At 46.9% G+C, this 9,639-nt stretch overlaps 2 non-coding genes across 2 annotated transcripts; both read left to right on the top strand.

Moving 5' to 3' along the window:
• Window positions 1–2,184: 2,184 nt before the first annotated feature.
• On the top strand, window positions 2,185–2,257 carry trnaa-agc (transfer RNA alanine (anticodon AGC)). Its single transcript has one exon. It is a non-coding gene; the product is annotated as a tRNA-Ala (tRNA).
• A 2,054-nt stretch (window positions 2,258–4,311) lies between these two features.
• Window positions 4,312–4,384, top strand: trnaa-agc (transfer RNA alanine (anticodon AGC)). Its single transcript has one exon. It is a non-coding gene; the product is annotated as a tRNA-Ala (tRNA).
• The last annotated feature ends 5,255 nt before the right edge of the window (window positions 4,385–9,639 follow it).

The raw sequence follows: 9,639 nt of genomic DNA, 5'->3' as shown, positions 1-9,639 counted from the left end.
TTGGAGACAGGCATTGAGAGAACCTGGGCCCAAGAAATGGGCAGTTAAAGACAAATTGGGGGAATTAGCTCAAATGGTAGAGTGCTCGCTTAGCATGTGAGAGGTAGTGGGATCAATGCCCACATTCTCCACTTTCATTTTATCTTTGGGCCAACGCTTCAGGCCCACAAATTGTGTCAATCAACCAACAGTTGACACAAATGCTCTGTTTTGCCACGAGCTGATAGACTGCCATTCCCAATGTTTTGCACACTTGCCAATGTTGTGCACACTTTCCTCAAGCATGTTGATTGCATTGCTGCCAGCAGCGGAGATGCAATGTGAAGGGTTTGGCAGAAAAGAAGATGCGAAAAAAGCCTTTTATCTCTGAGCATGCATGACAGGATCTTCTGGTTATGAGAGTGACAAGCTGCCTACTGCACTAACAATGAATGACCTGAGCTCCAGAACCAGATTTGCCACCTTACTGGCGGCATCCAGCCACAATGCAAAGTGATCACAAAAGATTGTGGCAGATGAAAGAATAATGCAGCAGTTTGCGATACAGAGTCAGAAACATTCTCCAGTATAACACAAGTCCAATCTGCAGGGAGCAGCTGGCGGGGCACAGCATGCCCACCACAGCTTTGGCGTTAAGCTGTCGATGTAAAGGTGCATGATGAAGACACAGCAAAGCGTCAAATTCATTGCATTGCCTCGATTGCTCAACCGGGAGAGCTGCAGACTCAATGGGTGAATGTATCAAAGGCATTGTCAGGTCGCTGCTTGAAAGCCCAATACAATTAGTGTGTCCTTTTCAAAGTAGGTGTGCATAAGGAAAGCTTTCCTAAAACAGTATTCCTAAATTGATTGTGGCTTACCATGTTGCTTCTAAGGCTGTAGAGCGATCTTTTATTTCATGTCAGAAATGAGCCTCAACACAGCTTTGTTGCTTCTGCAGTTGCATCCAGAGGCCAGCAGGGGTCCTCTGAGCTGCAGCGCATGGAAAATTGAGCACTCACCTGCACGCAAAGAAAGATTTCTATCACTGAGTCAGGGTTGTCGACTGCTCCCTCACACTTGTGCTGACTGGTATTTTTTGTTCTCGCTTGTTTGGAGTCTTTAAGTTGGGCCTATTTACCTGTTATGACATGGCCACTGTGGTGTCCCATTGTGCTGATGGCTAAAGCTGGGTCATGTTGATTCAATCGAGATATTACTGATTCGAAAGCAGCAGGCATACCCGATGCAGAAAAGCTGAGCCAATTTTTCAGCACCTTGGAGATAATCACTCAGAAGGTCCTGGCTAGCAAGTAACATGACTTGGCTAGCTGTCTGGTGAATTAGCTCAAATGGGAGAGCGCTTGCTTTGCATGTAAGAAATAGTGGGATCGATGCCCCCATTCTCCAATTTGATTTTATATTCGGCCCAATGCTCGGGCCCATCCCTTGTGTACACAGTTTACACTTGCCCTCAGTTTGTCCATGCGCTGATTCACTGCCAGTCCGAATGATTTGCACAGCTGCCACAAGCATGTTGCTTCCATTGCTGTCAGCAACGGAGATGCAATGTGACGGGAATGGAAGAAAGTAAGGTGCAAAACAGCTTTTCTTTTTCTCACCATTCAACAGCACCTTCAGATTATGAGAGTGAAACCCAGCCTACTGCAGTGACAAAGAATGACCTAAGTTACACACCACATTTGCCATCTTACAAACTGCATTTAGCCACAATATAAAGTGTTCATAAAATATTGAGTCCAATGAGAGAAGTAGACAGCAGTTTGCGATACAAAGTTAGAAACGATACCCATTACGACACAGTCCAAATCCGGGTAGCAGATGAAGGATCACAGCACGGCCATATCTTTGCCATTAAGATGGCAAAATAAAGTTGCCGGGACAACAATCAGGAAAGAACGTCGACGTGATCGGTTTGCCTCGATTGCCAACTCTGTACAGCACATGTTTCCAGGGGTGAATTTAGCAAAGTCTTTGTCAGGCAGGTGCCTGAATGCCAAATACAATTTATGTGTGCCCTTTAAGAAGTAAGTATGTCAGAAAAAAAACTTAGCTAAAAGCAGGATTCTTACTTGATCATTAGATGATAGCTTAATGCAGAATTGCTGAGTCATTTCTGGAGTTCCTTGGAGACAGGCACTGAGAGAACCTGAGCCCAAGAAATGGGCAGCTGAAGACAAATTGGGGGAATTAGCTCAAGTGGTAGAGCGCTCGCTTAGCATGTGAGAGGTAGTGGGATCGATGCCCACATTCTCCACTTTCATTTTATCTTTGGGCCAACGCTTCAGGCCCACAAATTGTGTCAATCAACCAACAGTTGACACAAATGCTCTGTTTTGCCACGAGCTGATAGACTGCCATTCCCAATGTTTTGCACACTTGCCAATGTTGTGCACACTTTCCTCAAGCATGTTGATTGCATTGCTGCCAGCAGCGGAGATGCAATGTGAAGGGTTTGGCAGAAAAGAAGATGCGAAAAAAGCCTTTTATCTCTGAGCATGCATGACAGGATCTTCTGGTTATGAGAGTGACAAGCTGCCTACTGCACTAACAATGAATGACCTGAGCTCCAGAACCAGATTTGCCACCGTACTGGCGGCATCCAGCCACAATGCAAAGTGATCACAAAAGATTGTGGCAGATGAAAGAATAATGCAGCAGTTTGCGATACAGAGTCAGAAACATTCTCCAGTATAACACAAGTCCAATCTGCAGGGAGCAGCTGGCGGGGCACAGCATGCCCACCACAGCTTTGGCGTTAAGCTGTCGATGTAAAGGTGCATGATGAAGACACAGCAAAGCGTCAAATTCATTGCATTGCCTCGATTGCTCAACCGGGAGAGCTGCAGACTCAATGGGCGAATGTATCAAAGGCATTGTCAGGTCGCTGCTTGAAAGCCCAATACAATTAGTGTGTCCTTTTCAAAGTAGGTGTGCATAAGGAAAGCTTTCCTAAAACAGTATTCCTAAATCGATTGTGGCTTACCATGTTCCTTCTAAGGCGGTCGAGCTATCTTTTATTTCATGTCAGAAATGAGCCTCAACACAGCTTTGTTGATTCTGCAGTTGCATCCAGAGGCCAGCAGGGGTTCCTCTGAGCTGCAGTGCATGGAAAATTGAGCACTCACCTGCACGCAAAGAAAGATTTCTATCACTGAGTCAGGGTTGTCGACTGCTCCCTCACACTAGTGCTGACTGGTATTTTTTGTTCTCGCTTGTTTGGAGTCTTTAAGTTGGGCATCTTTACCTGTTATGACATGGCCACTGTGGTGTCCCATTGCGCTGATGGGTAAAGCTGGGTCATGTTGATTCAATCGAGCTATTACAGATTTGAAAGCAGCAGGCATGCCCGATGCAGAAAATCTGAGCCAATTCTTCAGCACCTTGGAGATACTCACTCAGAAGGTCCTGGCTAGCAAGTAATATGACTTATCTTGGTGTCTGGGGAATTAGCTCAAATGGGAGAGTGCTTGCTTTGCATGTAAGAGGTAGTGGGATCGATGCCCACATTCTCCAATTTGATTTTATATACGGCCCAATGCTCGGGCCCATCCCTTGTGTACACAGTTTACACTTGCCCTCAGTTTGTCCATGCGCTGATTCACTGCCAGTCCGAATGATTTGCACAGCTGCCACAAGCATGTTGCTTCCATTGCTGTCAGCAACGGAGATGCAATGTGACGGGAATGGAAGAAAGTAAGGTGCAAAACAGCTTTTCTTTTTCTCACCATTCAACAGCACCTTCAGATTATGAGAGTGAAACCCAGCCTACTGCAGTGACAAAGAATGACCTAAGTTACACACCACATTTGCCATCTTACAAACTGCATTTAGCCACAATATAAAGTGTTCACAAAATATTGAGTCCAATGAGAGAAGTAGACAGCAGTTTGCGATACAAAGTTAGAAACGATACCCATTACGACACAGTCCAAATCCGGGTAGCAGATGAAGGATGACAGCACGGCCATATCTTTGCCATTAAGATGGCAAAATAAAGTTGCCGGGACAACAATCAGGAAACAACGTCGACGTGATCGGTTTGCCTCGATTGCCAACTCTGTACAGCACATGTTTCCAGGGCTGAATTTAGCAAAGTCTTTGTCAGGCAGGTGCCTGAATGCCAAATACAATTTATGTGTGCCCTTTAAGAAGTAAGTATGTCAGAAAAAAAACTTAGCTAAAAGCAGGATTCTTACTTGATCATTAGATGATAGCTTAATGCAGAATTGCTGAGTCATTTCTGGAGTTCCTTGGAGACAGGCACTGAGAGAACCTGAGCCCAAGAAATGGGCAGCTGAATACAAATTGGGGGAATTAGCTCAAGTGGTAGAGCGCTCGCTTAGCATGTGAGAGGTAGTGGGATCGATGCCCACATTCTCCACTTTCATTTTATCTTTGGGCCAACGCTTCAGGCCCACAAATTGTGTCAATCAACCAACAGTTGACACAAATGCTCTGTTTTGCCACGAGCTGATAGACTGCCATTCCGAATGTTTTGCACACTTGCCAATGTTGTGCACACTTTCCTCAAGCATGTTGATTGCATTGCTGCCAGCAGCGGAGATGCAATGTGAAGGGTTTGGCAGAAAAGAAGATGCGAAAAAAGCCTTTTATCTCTGAGCATGCATGACAGGATCTTCTGGTTATGAGAGTGACAAGCTGCCTACTGCACTAACAATGAATGACCTGAGCTCCAGAACCAGATTTGCCACCGTACTGGCGGCATCCAGCCACAATGCAAAGTGATCACAAAAGATTGTGGCAGATGAAAGAATAATGCAGCAGTTTGCGATACAGAGTCAGAAACATTCTCCAGTATAACACAAGTCCAATCTGCAGGGAGCAGCTGGCGGGGCACAGCATGCCCACCACAGCTTTGGCGTTAAGCTGTCGATGTAAAGGTGCATGATGAAGACACAGCAAAGCGTCAAATTCATTGCATTGCCTCGATTGCTCAACCGGGAGAGCTGCAGACTCAATGGGTGAATGTATCAAAGGCATTGTCAGGTCGCTGCTTGAAAGCCCAATACAATTAGTGTGTCCTTTTCAAAGTAGGTGTGCATAAGGAAAGCTTTCCTAAAACAGTATTCCTAAATTGATTGTGGCTTACCATGTTGCTTCTAAGGCTGTAGAGCGATCTTTTATTTCATGTCAGAAATGAGCCTCAACACAGCTTTGTTGCTTCTGCAGTTGCATCCAGAGGCCAGCAGGGGTCCTCTGAGCTGCAGCGCATGGAAAATTGAGCACTCACCTGCACGCATAGAAAGATTTCTATCACTGAGTCAGGGTTGTCGACTGCTCCCTCACACTTGTGCTGACTGGTATTTTTTGTTCTCGCTTGTTTGGAGTCTTTAAGTTGGGCCTATTTACCTGTTATGACATGGCCACTGTGGTGTCCAATTGTGCTGATGGCTAAAGCTGGGTCATGTTGATTCAATCGAGATATTACTGATTCGAAAGCAGCAGGCATACCTGATGCAGAAAAGCTGAGCCAATTCTTCAGCACCTTGGGGATAATCACTCAGAAGGTCCTGGCTAGCAAGTAATATGACTTTGCTAGCTGTCTGGGGAATTAGCTCAAATGGGAGAGCGCTTGCTTTGCATGTAAGAAGTAGTGGGATTGATGCCCACATTCTCCAATTTGGTTTTATATTCGGCCCAATGCTTGGGCCCATCCCTTGTGTACACAGTTGACACTTGCCCTCAGTTTGTCCATGTGCTGATTCACTGCCAATCAGAATGATTTGCACAGCTGCCACAAGCATGTTGCTTCCATTGCTGTCAGCAACGGAGATGCAATGTGACGGGAATGGAAGAAAGTAAGGTGCAAAACAGCTTTTCTTTTTCTCACCATTCAACAGCACCTTCAGATTATGAGAGTGAAACCCAGCCTACTGCAGTGACAAAGAATGACCTAAGTTACACACCACATTTGCCATCTTACAAACTGCATTTAGCCACAATGTAAAGTGTTCATAAAATATTGAGTCCAATGAGAGAAGTAGACAGCAGTTTGCGATACAAAGTTAGAAACGATACCCATTACGACACAGTCCAAATCCGGCGAGCAGATGAAGGATCACAGCACGGCCATATCTTTGCCATTAAGATGGCGAAATAAAGTTGCAGGGCCAACAATCAGGAAAGAACGTCGACGTGATCGGTTTGCCTCGATTGCCAACTCTGTACAGCACATGTTTCCAGGGGTGAATTTAGCAAAGTCTTTGTCAGGCAGGTGCCTGAATGCCAAGTACAGTTTATGTGTGCCCTTTAAGAAGTAAGTATGTCAGACAAAAAACTTAGCTAATAGCAGGATTCTTACTTGATCATTAGATGATAGCTTGATGCAGAATTGCTGAGTAATTTCTGGAGATCCTTGGAGACAGGCATTGAGAGAATCTGGGCCCAATAAATGGGCAGCTGGAGACAAATTGGGGGAATTAGCTCAAATGGTAGAGCGCTCGCTTAGCATGTGGGAGGTAGTGGGATCGATGCCCACATTCTCCACTTTCATTTTATCTTTGGGCCAACGCTTCAGGCCCACAAATTGTGTCAATCAACCAACAGTTGACACAAATGCTCTGTTTTGCCACGAGCTGATAGACTGCCATTCCCAATGTTTTGCACACTTGCCAATGTTTTGCACACTTTCCACAAGCATGTTGATTGCATTGCTGCCAGCAGCGGAGATGCAATGTGACGGGTTTGGCAGAAAAGAAGATGCGAAAAAAGCCTTTAATCTCTGAGCATGCATGACAGGATCTTCTGGTTATGAGAGTGACAAGCTGCCTACTGCACTAACAATCAATGACCTGATCTCCAGAACCAGATTTGCCACCTTACTGGCGGCATCCAGCCACAATGCAAAGTGATCACAAAAGATTGTGGCAGATGAAAGAATAATGCAGCAGTTTGCGATACAGAGTCAGAAACATTCTCCAGTATAACACAAGTCCAATCTGCAGGGAGCAGCTGGCGGGGCACAGCATGCCCACCACAGCTTTGGCGTTAAGCTATCGATGTAAAGGTGCATGATGAAGACACAGCAAAGCGTCAAATTCATTGCATTGCCTCGATTGCTCAACCGGGAGAGCTGCAGACTCAATGGGTGAATGTATCAAAGGCATTGTCAGGTCGCTGCTTGAAAGCCCAATGCAATTAGTGTGTCCTTTTCAAAGTAGGTGTGCATAAGGAAAGCTTTCCTAAAACAGTATTCCTAAATCGATTGTGGCTTACCATGTTGCTTCTAAGGCTGTAGAGCGATCTTTTATTTCATGTCAGAAATGAGCCTCAACACAGCTTTGTTGCTTCTGCAGTTGCAAGCAGAGGCCAGCAGGGGTCCTCTGAGCTGCAGTTATTGGAAAATTGAGCACTCACCTGCACGCAAAGAAAGATTTCTATCACTGAGTCAGGGTTGTCGACTGCTCCCTCACACTTGTGCTGACTGGTATTTTTTGTTCTCGCTTGTTTGGAGTCTTTAAGTTGGGCCTCTTTACCTGTTATGACATGGCCACTGTGGTGTCCCATTGTGCTGATGGCTAAAGCTGGGTCATGTTGATTCAATTGAGATATTACTGATTCGAAAGCAGCAGGCATACCTGATGCAGAAAAGCTGAGCCAATTCTTCAGCACCTTGGAGATAATCACTCAGAAGGTCCTGGCTAGCAAGTAATGTGACCTAGCTAGCTGTCTGGTGAAATAGATCAAATGGGAGAGTGCTTGCTTTGCATGTAAGAAGTAGTGGGATCGATGCCCACATTCTCCAATTTCATTTTATATTTGGCCCAATGCTCGGGCCCATCCCTTGTGTACACAGTTTACACTTGCCCTCAGTTTGTCCATGCGCTGATTCACTGCCAGTCCGAATGATTTGCACAGCTGCCACAAGCATGTTGCTTCCATTGCTGTCAGCAACGGAGATGCAATGTGACGGGAATGGAAGAAAGTAAGGTGCAAAACAGCTTTTCTTTTTCTCACCATTCAACAGCACCTTCAGATTATGAGAGTGAAACCCAGTCTACTGCAGTGACTGTCATGATATTCAAACACACACATCATGATGGACACACTAACAGGCAAATCAGAGTACACAACACCACAACCAATCACAGACAAGAACACCAACCACATAAAAAGCACGAGCACGACACCTGGTGGTCAGTAGGTCTGGGGAGAAGGGAACAAGAAAGAGCTGTTAAAACATCACAAGCAGGGAACCCCCCACGTGCAGAGTGCAAAGACCAAACTGTAAATAGTAAGTTTAAATAAAGTAGCGTTGTACAATATGCAACCGTGTTGGCTCATCTGTGTGTCAGAACATCCAACACCACATGGTACAGGAGTGGATCGATACCTGCCTACTAACCTGCCATTCTGGACATGGACCACACCGGCAAACCGCAGCCGATGCAAGTCGCGGGGAACCTAGGTACCAACTGGAAGCTCTACAGGCAGCGATTTGACCTGTGCATCCGTGCCACCGAGAAACAGAATGTCTCGGATGACACGAAGATTGCAATGCTCCTCTTCTACGCAGGTCCGCACGCCACCGACGTCTTCAACTCACTGGTGTTCGAAGAAGGCGAAAACCAAGCCAAATATGACACGGTCATCCTCAAACTGGACCAGCACTTTCAAGTTGAAGTAAATGAAAGTTTTGAAAGATACGTCTTTCAGCAACGCCTGCAAGGTAAGGAGGAGCTTTTTCAACCCTTTTTGACGCACCTCCGGATTCTAGCGCAGTCCTGCGGTTACGGCACCACCACAGAGTCCATGATCAGGGACCATATTGTTTTTGGCATTGCCTCTAGTGGCCTACGCCAGCAGCTTCTTAAAATGAAAAGCCTCACCTTAGCGTCTGCTGTGGAAGCCTGTGTCCTCCACGAAAATGCTACCTGCCGTTTTGCCCGATTTCAGGCGTCCGAGTTGGCACGGAGGGGGTCCCCAGCCGTCGAATCGGCAAGCCAGGCCGCCCACGACGTCGAACGCATCCAGGCCGTCGATTACGTCCCGACCCACGGCCCGGACGACAGCGGCCGCTTCCCGCGCTTTTCGCGGTCTCCCGCGCAGGTGCGCGCCAAAAATAACGGCCACAACGAGGGACGCACTGCGCAGGCGCGCCCACCGCAAGATCGCACTGTGCATGCGCAGTGGCGCAACGAACGCCGTGACGTCATGACGTGCGGCAATTGTGGAGCTCTACATTTAAAAGGGCAATGTCCTGCAAAAAACCGACAGTGCCACAGATGTGGCACGATGGGCCACTACGCAGCCCACTGTCGTTCGGCTCAACCCATGGATCCGGCGCATCCTCGACAACCTCGCAGACGAGTCAGGACCGTCCAGCCCACGCATCAAGACTTCCAGTTAAGTGATGCAGATGACCAGGATGCCTTCCGAGTTTCCGTCATTGATGTCAACAAGGTCAATGCCATCAATCCAGCCGATGAGTGGTGTGCCACCCTGACGGTCAACCGATCGCGCGTCGCCTTCCGTCTGGACACCGGCGCATCCGCCAACCTGATTGCTTACTCTGCAGTCCAGGCCATGAAGGTCAAACCACCCATCACGCCATCCCGGCTCAAGATGGTTGACTATAACGGGAACGTCATCCCGTCCATAGGATCTTGCCAGCTA

The sequence above is a fragment of the Scyliorhinus torazame genome, chromosome 11, assembly GCF_047496885.1.
Source record: "Scyliorhinus torazame isolate Kashiwa2021f chromosome 11, sScyTor2.1, whole genome shotgun sequence".
In the NCBI taxonomy this organism is placed as follows: Eukaryota; Metazoa; Chordata; class Chondrichthyes; order Carcharhiniformes; family Scyliorhinidae; genus Scyliorhinus; species Scyliorhinus torazame.
Note: the sequence above shows the minus strand (reverse complement) of the source record. Positions and strands in the feature narration are given on the sequence as shown.